Consider the following 12,923-nt stretch of genomic DNA (forward strand, 5'->3'; position numbering starts at 1 on the left):
AGCCTCTTTCAAAGCAGCTGCTTGCTCTCCCTGCTGGGAAATGTCATGTCTCTGGACAGAGGGTGGAGAGTAGAGGTGTGTTGGCTACAGGGCAGATGGTGCCCAGACCACAGTGGTTAGACGCAAATTGGGGGGGGTGGGGCCTGGGAGGGAGAAGGAAACCACTTCCCTAACCAGGATCCTCCACACAATCAGCAGGACTTTATAGGACTTTGTAGTCTGTCTTGCTTCACTGGATGACAAAGGAAGTTCCCCACCCATTCTCTACTCACCCATCTAGCTGGGACCATTGTACCTCCCAGGTGGCACCATATACCTTGGCGTCAGTGTGTGCAATGAAACTCATAGCTGTATAGTTTTATGTTTAAAACCAATCAATCAGCAAACCTTTATTAAGCACGTACTGTGTCCTTCCCTCCACTAGGTACTGAAGAATCAAACACAAAAGTGATTCAGTCATTGCCCTCCTCAAGGGGCTTACAATCTATTGGGAGAAAGTACACATATTCATAAATAAAAAATTGTTAACTAGATAATTCAGAAGGATCACAAGCATCTCTCAGCCTCAGTTTCCTTATCTGTAAAATGGGGATAACAATAGCATCTCTCTCATAGGGGTGTTGTGAGAATCAAGTGAGATAACTTAAAGCACTTTGCAAAACTTAAAGTGATATGTAAATGCTATTACTACTACTGCTACTACTACTACTACTACTACTACTACTACTATTTCAGCTAGACATTCTTCTAAGGAAAGGAGAACACGACTGAAAGGCAGAGGTGGAAGGAGAAGATGGGTTTATGGAATTTAGATTGGAAGATACTTTAGAAGTCAACTCAACTCAATCTTTCTCCTTCCCCCTCTCTCTCTCCCCTCTCTCTATCTCTCTCCCCACTTCTCTCTGTCTGTGTCTCTCTCTATCTCTTCTCCTCTCTCTCTGTCTCTGTCTCTCTCCGTGTCTCTTCTAAAGTATCTAGCCCGATCATCTTTTTTAAACAGTTTAGGTAACTGAGGTTCAGATGGCAAAGTGATTGGCCCAAGGGATTCAAACCCAGGTCCTTTAACTCAAAGCTAATGTTCTTGCCACTACATTAAGGTCATAGACATAAAAAGTATCAGGGCTAAAGTCTAGTTCTTCTGACTCCTAGTTCTGGGCTGAGGCAGAACTTGGTTAAAGGAGTTGGATTGCAGAAAGTAGGAGAATGCTGTGGAAAGCCCATCCTGGCAGTGGCAGGTTATTAGGAACCTGGAACGGATATGGTAGCAAGATGGAGGCAGAGGGATGAATTCCATGCTTTCTCAGGGTCCTTGTTCCTTCCCTTCCTATCACTCCCCTTCTCTCCCCAAGGCCCCCTGAACACAGGCCCCCATTCAAATAGCAGCACGCTATTTATGTTTCTTGGGCGTGTCATGACCTCATTGAGAAACCAAGGGAGGACCCTGCATCCCTGATGAAGGTCCTTTTCTTAGCAATCCCTTCTCTTTCCTAGAACATTGGACCCCAAAGGAAGTCAGTAGAAATCGGTAGAAAACTAGTTTTGAAACCCACCTCAGACGTTTGCTAGCTATGTGACCAAAGACAAGTCAATCTGACGTGCCTCAGCCTCCTCATTTATAAAATGAGGATAATAATGTTTATAGCGTGGGCCTTAGTACCGTTGGCTTCCATACTGGGTTACTGTAATGATCAAATGAGAATTGTGTGTTTTGAAAATCATAAAGTACTATGTAAATGGCATCAATTAGTATAGTGCCCTCCACATAGAAGGCACTTACTATTATATTTGTTGAATAATAATTAGCATTTATATAGTGCTTTAAGGTTTGAAAAGCACTTTTAAAAGGTATCTCATTTTTTCTTCACAATGGCCCTGGAAGACAAGTGCTAGCTATTATTTCCCCATTTTACAGATGAGGAAACTAAGGCATTAAGTGACTTAACGAAGATCATACAGATGGTAAGGGTCTAAGACAGGATTTGAACTCAGGTCTTTCTGACTCCAAGGCCAGTGCTGTAGCCACTGTGCTATTTAATCACAATTATAATAATCAATATTTCTATAGTGCTACTTAAAGCTTGTGAAGCACTCAGCATGCACTGTTTCACATGTAAGCCTCATAATAACCCTATGAGGTAGTTGCTAGACTAGGAGAGACAGTTTTTTTCTTTTACAGATGAGGAAACTGAGGTTCAGACAAGTTACTCGCCCAAGATCACACTAGTAGGTAGCAGAGGCAAGATTTGAACTCTAGTCTTCCCGACTCCAAGTCTAAAACTCTAGACACTATACTGTCTCATCATAGCAAGCAAATTATAACTCATGTTTACTCATACCTCAATATTTCCGAAGCACTATTTTCATAACAACCTTGTGATCATGCAAATGCTATTATCAATATTTTGTAAATGAGGAAACTGAGGCTGAGAGGAGGTAAGCAACTTTCTCCTATTCACTTGCTAAAGCTGAGATTTGAACCTGTATGTTTTTTGACACTGAGTCCAGGATTCTTCCCACTATACTCTATTTCCTATTTAATCTTACCCACATTCAATCCTCTGGGAGAGGCCAGTGGGGATCGTGAGGCTTGGATGGGGCTGTTGGGGAGCCCAGCTAAAGGAAAGAATACACAGGAAAAAGAAGAGGCCCACATCCCAAAGGAAAAGCCCTGGGCGCAAACAGCCCTGTTTGTGTTTGGGCTTCCTAGCCCAGCAGGCAAGACATAACACAGAGAGACTGGTTTGTTCTTCTTGCTCTTAAAATGACAAGAATTGATTAGCGTAATGCAGCAACAGAGGGACCCAACAAGGGCTAAGTGATGCCTGCTGCTTCATGTTTGAACAATAAGAATGAAGGCAATTGGGGATTACTTGAAAGGAGGGGTGGGTTTGGGAAGCAGAGGAGATACCTCTGTGGGATGGAGAAAGAACAGCTCTCCCTTAGACTCTGCTCTTATCAGCCAATTTTTCCCTCCCCTCAGCCCCTCTGAGGCACCTAGCATTGACCTGGGTTCAAATTTAGCCCCAGCACTTAGTGACTGTGTAAATGTAGGCTAAGCACTCTTGGCACCTCAGTTTCTTTATCTGTAAAATTAGTTTGGTCACCCTGAGGAAAATGGTTCATAAACCTTTGAGCACAAGAGACAGAATTGTTATTATAGACTAATGAAAAGAATCCTGGATTTTGCACTAGGAGATCTCTCACTCTTGGGAGAATAAACCCCAGGTTTATGGGGGAAGTGTTTTGTTGTTGCTTTTTTGGCTTTACCATTTCAATAAAGGCTTTTGCTTTGAGCTAATTATGTCCTCTGGCTGACTATTGAAAGGTGAACACATTGGTGGGGGTTTATGAGCTATAGCTTTAAGAGGATCAGAACTGCAGTACCCGGGGTAGCTCTTTCCCGAGGATCCCACCCTGTGAGGCCCTGGGTACACACTGTGTGATATTTGGGTTTGTTGCAAGGTAGCTTGCTGTGTGTTTCCTCACCTGAAAAATGAGAGAGATGATATACTGGGAAATGGCTGCACCAACAGTGGGATATGTACATAATGGAATACTATATATGAGGAATTCAGAGAAACACAGGGCAATCTGTTTGAATTGATGAAGGGTAAAAAAATAATTAGCAAAACCAGAAAAAGAATATTCACAATGGCTACATAGACAAATTGAAGCACGCAGGTGGTGCAGTAAATAGAGTGTTAAACCCAGAATCAGGTAGATCTGAGTTCAAATGTGAACTGACACTTACTAGCTGTGTGACTTTGAACAAGTCACTTAACCTCTGTCTGCCTTAGTGTCTTCTGCAAAATGGGGGTAATGATAATACTTGCATCAAATTGGACAATATTTATAACGTGCTATTGTCATTAATACATATAGATCATTAAAAGGATTCCAAACTCTGAGTAACTTAAAAACCAACAATGGTCCCAGAGAAAGGGAAAAATGTATATTTTGTCAAAGACCGACACTCAAACAGGCAGGCGTAATAGACAGAATACTGAACATGTACTCAGGATGACCTGGGGTTCAAATCCCACCATAGACATGTACTAGCTGTATGACACTTAGCAACGTCTCTGTGCCTCAGTTTTCTCATCTGTGAAATGAGAGGATGAAACTCAGTGGCCTCTCAGGGCGCTTCCAACTCTAAATGTATGATTCTATCATCTTAGCTTAACTTTCTTCGTTACAAGAGAGTGAGTAATTTCCAGAAATGACTTGTGTAGAAACAAAAATACATCACTGAAACTTATTTTTAAAAGTGATTTTTTTTAAAGTGAGTGGGCTGGAATAAGTCTTTCCAACAAAAGATCTCTAAGATCCCAGCTGCCTCTTTGATCTCTGTCTCTTTCGAATATTCTTTCCTGGGTCCTGGAATGACCTGACCTGGTGGGAGGTGGTGGGGGATAGAGGAGTTGACCTCTGGAGGTCTCTCCAGACTCAGTGATTCTTTTCTATCAGAAAATGAGCAGATGGATTCCAGGTTGAGGAACACAAGAATTCTTTGTTCAGACAACCAGCTAGGTGGGAAGTCCCTCAGCCCCTAAAAGGCCTAGACCCTGTGTGGATGGCCATTCTCTTGTGCAGACAGCTCTCCACTCCTACCCCTTCCAGCTCCCCAGATGGCTATGTTTATAAGTTTCTACCTTTCTAGAAGGAAAAAATTACTGAATCCCTCCTCATCTACCCCTACCTTCCTTGGCCAGACTATTAAAATGCAATCAACAAAATCACATTAGGCATGCAGATTCTACTTAAAATACATATCTACACACACACACACACACACACACACACACAGGTAATTTAACAGTAATTAAGAGCTAATCACCAGCATCTAAGAAGCAAAAGCTGCTGTCTCCTGGTTTGGCTTCGGTCCTGGGGAAATGTATTTCATGGAGTCACAGGATCTCTGAGTTGGATGGAACCTCAGAAGTCATTTAATTCAACACATATCTGACCAGGAATCCCTTTTACAACATCCTTGACATATGCTCGTCTGATCATTTCTCGAATACTTCTAATGATGGGAAACTCACCACCTCACCTTGTGTAAGCGTCTTTCCCATTGGCTTGGGAATCTCAGCATATGTTAATTTGGGTTGCAAATAACTACCTTTGTACTGAAAGAGCTCCTTCCAGGCTGGAATTTGAGGAGGCACAGGATGTTGTTTCTATTTCAAATTTCTTGGAAGTATTTCTGTACTTTTTTTAAATGTTGTCTGTGATGCTAGTGGACTAAGGCCCCAAGAGGGGTTAGGTTGGGAAGTGGCATGGGGCAGAGGGAGGGACACTGGATTTGGAGTGAGAGGACCTGGGTTCAAATCTCAGCCCTGCTACCTCTGTGACCCTGAACAAATCATTTAACTTCTCTGTGCCTCATTTTCCTCATGAATCACTGAGAGGGTAGGATTAAATGGTCTCTAAAATCCTTTCCATCTCTAAACCTATGACCCAACTATGACAAACTGCCCAGCAGGGTGAATTTGGAAATCCTCCGCCCATCAGACCATTTCACATGTCCCTATCCTAAGTCACAGAATAACAGAGTTGGAGGGGATTTTGGAAGCCATCTATTCTAACCTATATCCAAACAATAATCCCTTGTACAATGTAGCCAACAAGTGGCCATCCAGATTTTGTCTGAGGATCTCCTGTGATGGGGAACCTCCCCTACCTGGTGAGGCAGCCCATTAAGCTTCTGGATATCTCTCTTTGTTAAGAAGTTATTCCTGATATCAAGTCAAAATCTGCTTCTTTGCAAATTACCTCCATCGATCCTACTCTTGTTCTTTGTAGCAGTGTTTGCTTGGTGGTGATATTGATAGTGTGTGGGGTCACTTCTCTAAGTCTACCTCATTCTGAGAATAGCCACTGGCATGGAAAATCCTGCCACCCCCACCCCCATCTTTCGTGCAATGATCTTGAAGTATTGTTTCAAGCAGTGGAAAGAATACTGGCTCTGGAGTCAGGGGACCTGGAGTTAGAATCCTGCCTCTGAAAATTTATACCTCCATGACCTTGGACGAGTCATTTAGCCTATGGTCCAATGACTCTATCTTGTGCTTACAGGCTGGAGGAACATTAAGAAAACCATGATAAAGATGAAGTGAGGTCATACTAATCACTCTCTGAATCAGTGAAGAAAGCAAGAGCAAAGGAGGAATAGTAAAAAGGCAATTTCAGGACCCTGGCCAGCAGCCAGAAAGCTCTGAAAACTGGTATACCTCAACCTGGAAAGCTCAGACTTCACAAAAATGTGGTCTTTTTAAGTTCATGTTTCTTGTGAGGACATTTGCTTACTGTACTACAGCTCCCTTCTGCTCCCCTGAGGACCCTGTACAAGATGGGATCCAAATCAGCAACTTAGCAGGAGGAATCTGTTATTTTCTAGATGTCACTATCCAAAGGAGATCAGAGAAGGGATGTGAATGGGGCTGTCGACCAGGCTTCAACATGGAAGAAATTAGGTTTGACTTATTCAGGTGCTTCTGGAATCACCAGACTATTCTCCTCAGACACAAAGGCACAAAACTACAGGACAGGACTTCCAGGCACCAAACTGGCACATGAGCAAAAATCCCAAGAGGAAGTCAATAATGGAGCTGGGAATCCCATCTTACCAGCATTAGAACTGGAAGGAACTTTCTATCATAACAACTCTCATTTATGAGATAACCTTGTGATAGAGAGTGCAAAGATGATCATCTCCATTTTACTGATGAGGAAATTAAGAGAGGTTAAGTTACTTTCCCATGGCCACACAGTCAGAAAGTGTTAGAATTGGAACTCAAACCCAAGTATCCAGACCACAAACCCAGAGTTCATTCTACTATCCCATTTGTCGTTGTTAAGTTATTTTTCAGTCATGTCCAATTCTTCATGACCCCATTTGGAGTTTTCTTGGCAAAGATACTGGAGTGGTTTGTCATTTCCTTCTCCAGCTCCATTTTACAGGTGAGGAAACTGAGGCAAACAAGGTTAAGTGACTTGCACAGGGTCACACCACTACTAAGTATCTGAGGTTAGATTTGAAGGGGTCCTTAGAATATAGACAGTCAGAGGTAGCACGCAGAGCTGGACTTCAGAACATGGGAAGTCAGAACCCAGCATTCCACTGCTTAGAACACTGAAGATCAGATATTAAGGGGAACCTAGGATATAGAATGGCACAACCAGAAAGGATCTTAAAATAGGGGTCTACAAACTACAGCCTGAGGGCCATTTTCATTTTTGTACTTTTTACATTTTACAACAAAGTTTTGTTGTGTTTAAAATCAGAGACAGCTAGGTGGTGCAATGGATAGAGCACCAGTCCTGGAGTCAGGCAGACCTGAGTTCAAATCCAGCCTAAGTCATTTATTAGCTATGTGACCCTGGGCAAGTCACTTAACCTGGATTGCCTCCAAAAAACCACCATAAACATATACATGTATATATACACACACATACATATATATATACACACATATACATACACGTATATACAAATGTGTGTATATACATACACACACACACACACACACACACATACCATTCTTAGTTCACAGACTGTACAAAAACAAGGGGCTGGCTTTATCCTTCAGTCTGTCATTTGTCCACTCCTGCCTTAGAACATAAATTGACTGAGGTATAGAGCTGAACCTTAGAATATAAAAAGTCAGAACCAAAAGAGATCTTAGAACACTGTAGGTCATATCTGAAAGGAACCTTAGGCCAAAAAAAAAAAATGTCAGAACCGGAGAGGAATTTGGAGTATGCACCATCAGAGCCGGGAGGGACCTTAGAACATAACGTCAGAATTGAGAGAAACTGTAAAACAAATGTCAGAGCTGGAACAATGAATATCCGAGCTACAAGGCACTTCATGGCATATGCAGTCCAACCCCCTCATTGTACTGATGAAGAGACTAGATGAAATCTCAAAGACATGGGAGCCCTTAGAGGGATTTTAGGAGGAAACAGATGAAGGAGGCTGGCTTCCCAGTGCTAACAGCTGGTGAGAGACTGTGGCCCTCAGACTTGTAAACCTAACAGCTCGATAAATAACAGACAAAGAAGCATTTTGAGGGTCAGTATGTCAAGCAAGTCCATTTTCCAACCAGGGCAATAGCAACCCAAACAACAATAAAAATAATATCAATGACCACGATACTATTCTGCATGTTTTGTGCTCGATCCATTTCTCTGAAGGATACATGAGTCACTGGTTTATCTTTCCAATACTATGAAGAGGAATTCATGGGATCATGGGAGATTTAGAGCTGAAAGGGACCCTAGCTCATCTAGTCCAGCTCCTAGATTCCATAAATGAGGACACTGAAGCCCAAGGTCACACAGGGAAGTGAGGGGGAAGAGCTGAACTTCGTCTTCTGGCAAGGAATCCAATGCTCTTTCCACTAGACCAGGTTCCATTTTCCCTCAAGTTGAAATAAAATCAGAGAGGACAAGGCTTGGGACCAAAGACCTTAGGCTAGAAGAAACTCTGAGAAGTCAACGAGCCCAATCTCTGGTTTGTAGATAAATGTATTATGTAGATGTAATGTAATGTAAATGTAGATAATGTATTATAGGATTCAATGAGAAGAGCACTGAATTTAGAATCAAGGACTTGGGTTTGAATCCCAACTCTACCACTTACTACTTGTGTGACCTCAGACAAGTAACTTAAGCACTCTGGTTTCAGTTTCCTTATCTGAAAATTCAGGGGGTTGGACTAGATGACCTCTAAGGTCACCTGGTGTCCTACAACTCAACCCAAGTCTCTCCATTCCAAAGCTAATGTGCCTTCCACTACATTACCCAGCCACCCTGATCTGTATGGGACTTGGGGGCCTACCCTCTAAAATTAGGGAGTTGGCCCAGGTGATCTCTAGGATTCCAGTGTGCATTTCTTTTGATATTCAGCTTGATACTCTTGGATTTTGTTTTTCTTATCTCTATAGTAGAAGAGAGGGCAGGTAAGTGACACGTCAGAGGGAATGCCGAGTCTGGAGTCAGGGAGACCCATCTTTGTGAGTTCAAATCTGGCCTCAGACACTCACTAGCAGTTTGAACCTGGACAAGTTACTTAATCCTCTTTGCCTCAGTTTCCTCATCTGTCAAATGAGCTGGAGAAGGAAATGGTAAATGACTCCAGAAAACCCTAAATGGGGTCACAAAGAATTGAACATGACTGAAATGACTGAACAACAACAAAGGGAAATGTTTAGCTTGGATTAGATTTGGGGGCACATGACCTATTCAAGTGTTTGAAGGGCTGATATATAGGAGAGGGTTTAGACTTGTTTTGCTTGGTCCCAGAGGACAGAACTGGGACCAGTGGGTGGAAGTAGCCGAGAGGCAGATGTGGGCTCAATGAAAGGAAAATGTTTCCAAGCAATTAGAGATGTCTCAAGGTAGAATGTACTGCCTTGGGAGAAAATAGGCTCCCATTGCCAGACATTTTCAAGAGGTGATTCAGGGATGTCTCCTCTATAGGATGGAAGGTCCTGGAGTATAAAGAGTATTTCATGTGTCTCCAGCACACAGTAGGATATTAACATATGGTTGGTGGTTGATTGAACTGGGAGAAAGGTATGTTCTGCACAGGATGACTTCTGAATTTCTTCCTGATTCTTAGATTCTGTGAATGGACCTCCAGAGGTCATCTAGTCCATCTTCCTGACTAATACATGACAAGAGATGGTGATAAGATCTGTCTCTAATTACCAAAAACTACTTTGGAATCAAGCTAGGACAACCTCCCCATTGTAGAGAGCTAGGAACAATTCCCTAAAGCTAGCCCCCATAGATAGTTTTCAGGGGCTCAGGCCACTCTCATTTGTATATGCTTCATTTTAAAGGAAGTTCACATTTCTTCACCAGCTACCTCTCCTGGATCTCTTCTCTCCCTAAGGTTTCCAAATAATTTCCCTATGAGGGAAATCCTCGTGGATAAACTGTTTCAGAATGGTTTGAGAGGGATCTTTAAATTTGGAGTAGGGGCTCTGCTAAAGACCCTGTTGAGTGACTTGTCCAAGGTCAGACATGCTAGAGCTGGAATTTGAATCCAATCAATCAACAAGCATTTAAGTACTTACTATATACCAGACATTATGTGAAGTGCTGGGGATACAAGAAAAAAAAATCCAAAACAGTCCCTGCCCTCAAGGAGCTTACATTTTAGTGAGGGAGATGACGTGGATATTTACAGAATAGATGCAAGGGAATCTTAGTTGGGGGGCACTAGCAGCTGAGGTCTCCTGCGGAAGGTGGCATTTGGGCAGAGACTTCAAGGAAGCTGGAGGTTTTAAGAGGCAGGAATTGGGGGGAGAGGACATTCAAGACATGAAGAGCTAATAGTGTAAAAGCAAGAGATGGAGAAACATGAGTGAGGAATGAAGAGGAAGGAGGCCAGTGGGGCTGGCCATGGAGGATAATATGTAAGAAGATCAGAAGGGGAGAAAGATGGGCTGTGAAGAACTCTGTTGTGCTAGGTGCTGGGGATGGAAGCATGAACATAAAATAGTCCAGGTCTTCTGACTCTAAGGCCAGGGTTCTTTCCACTGAACCACACTGCCTCTGAGCAAAGTCAGGGAACTTTAACTGGCTGCTTGAAGTGGGGCCCTGGGGTTAATCATTCTGGTCCATAAAGCAGAGGAGGCCCAGCCTAGGCCCGGTAGAGCGATCAGGCCAGGCAGTCAGCACTGTAAATGAGCCTACAGATTGCTTGGTTAATAAAAAATAAAAAAAGATCCCTAGAATGTATGACCAATAACTATGGCCATAAAAGCCAAATTGGATTCCTTCCTGGAAGATGAGCTCTGGGCCCCATCTCTCTCCTCCCACCGAGGATTAACAGATATGTAAAACATTGCTGCACCAAGACTGCTCTGGCTGGCCCTGTCTATAAGCAGAGATGAGGGTGGGGGAGGGAAATGAGCATTGGGAGAAGCAGAAAGAGCCTGTGAGTCAGGGACCTGGGATCTAGACTGGCCTCAGGTTACTAACTCTGTGTCATCCTTGGCAACTCACTTCCAGTCTAGTCTCATCTTTTATATGAAGGGGATGGACTAGATAGTCTCTAAGGGCCCTCCCAGCTCTGACATCCTCTGTTCTAAGGGCCCTCCCAGCTCTGACATTCTGTATTCTATAGCCCCATTCAACTCTGGTATCTATGTTCTAAAGAATCCTTCCAACCCTAATTTTTTTCTTCTTTTCTTTCAGTTCTAATATTTTATGTTCTAAAAGCTCTTAAAGTTCCAGCATTCTATTTTATAAAGCTCCTTCCAATTCTGACACTCTTTGCCCTAAGGTCCCTCCCCGCTCTAATGTGCTGTGTTCTATGACCTTCCAAAGAATTCCAGCTCTGGACTTCTATGACCCTGAGGTTCCAGAGTGGAGATCGGCCCTCCACCTCCACAGATTTGCCTCACTGGCCAGCCTTCAGGATTGCTCCCAGCCTGGAAGGCCACTGATAGTGAGGGAGGGCAGTGTCAGTGGGATGCTGGACTGGGAGTGGAGTGTGGGTAATCAGAGTCAGAGATGGTACCATCCTGCTGCCCTCCCAGAGCCTGGACACCTGCTGCCCAGATCATCCGACCAGAAACTGCATTAAAGCCTCCACACGGCTCAATAAGCAGAGGCTTTCACTGTAGCCTGGAAGCAAAGGGGGGCTCCTCATGGCATGCATTCCAGAGATTTAGCTCGGTGTGTGCACATGTCTGGAAGAACTGTGGGGAGAAGAGAGCTATGAAGAGAGGCCAGGCCCACCCTGACCAGTCCTGGAAATATCAAGGCAGAGCATGAAGCTGATAGCAGCTGCTGAAGCTTCATAGGCTCAGATCAGAAGCAATGAAGGAAGCAGAAGAGCTAGGGGGCAGAAAAGGAAAGGCAGACCCTCCTCTCCATCAGCCATTGAAGGAATTATTTCAGCCATATCGGGAATTAGGGCAATGTTGGCCTGGGCATTCAGATCACCTAGCTCCTGGTACCAGCTCCACCACTAACTCACTCTGAAACCTTAAACAAGTAGGCAAATCCCTCCACCTATCTGAACCTCAGTTTCCTCATCTGTCAAATGAGGACAGTAATTCCTGGCCCATCAACATCATGAAGATATTGTGAGGATCAAGTGAGATAAGCCAGTAAAAAAGACTCTTGAAACTTTGGAAGGTTTTTCGTTCTGCTCTGTTTTGTTTTGTTTTAAAAACTGGGTCTCCCTATCTCACTTATGTTGGATGAAAGCTTTGATGGCCTTCATTTCTAAACTGAATAGTTCTAAAGGGGATGGTTTTCCCTTTCCAGGTAATCCAGTGCTCCCTACTTCTATATGGATGCTGAACTTAGTGCAGGTGAGGTTAGCCCACTGCAGCTCAGAACTACTGAGCTCAAGAGATCCGCCAGCTTCAGCCTTCCCCATGGCTGGGATTACAGGCATAGGTCTTCAGGGCCAGGCCAGCGAAACCTAGGAAGTATTAAATAAACAAGATAGGGCCATATTCTTAGGCATACTAATCTTGAGATACAAATCAAATTCAGATGGAGAGAGGAGACAAAGGGGTTGAGAAGGGGCTCATAGGAGAATCAGCAAAATAGAACAAGAGACAATGGAAAAGAATATGAAAGGAGAGACTGTAGCAGGGAGGAGTCAATGATGGTGAAGGCAAAGAGGGGATGATGATAGGGAGGACGGAGAAACAATGGAGGCAGAGAAAATTATGATAGGAGAAGACAGAGATAGACAATGTGTGTGTTTGGGGGTGTGGGAGTGTGGGGGGAGATTACTACCTGTGTAACTCTGGGACAGCTAGGTAGCATAGCAGATAGAATACCAGACCTGAAGACTCATCTCCCTGAGTTCAAATCTGGCCTCTTGCTAGTGGTATGACCCTGTGCAAGTCACTTAACCCCTTTTACCTCAGATTCCTCATCTG

The sequence above is a fragment of the Vombatus ursinus genome, unplaced genomic scaffold (assembly GCF_900497805.2).
Source record: "Vombatus ursinus unplaced genomic scaffold, bare-nosed wombat genome assembly UNPS02014932.1, whole genome shotgun sequence".
In the NCBI taxonomy this organism is placed as follows: Eukaryota; Metazoa; Chordata; class Mammalia; order Diprotodontia; family Vombatidae; genus Vombatus; species Vombatus ursinus.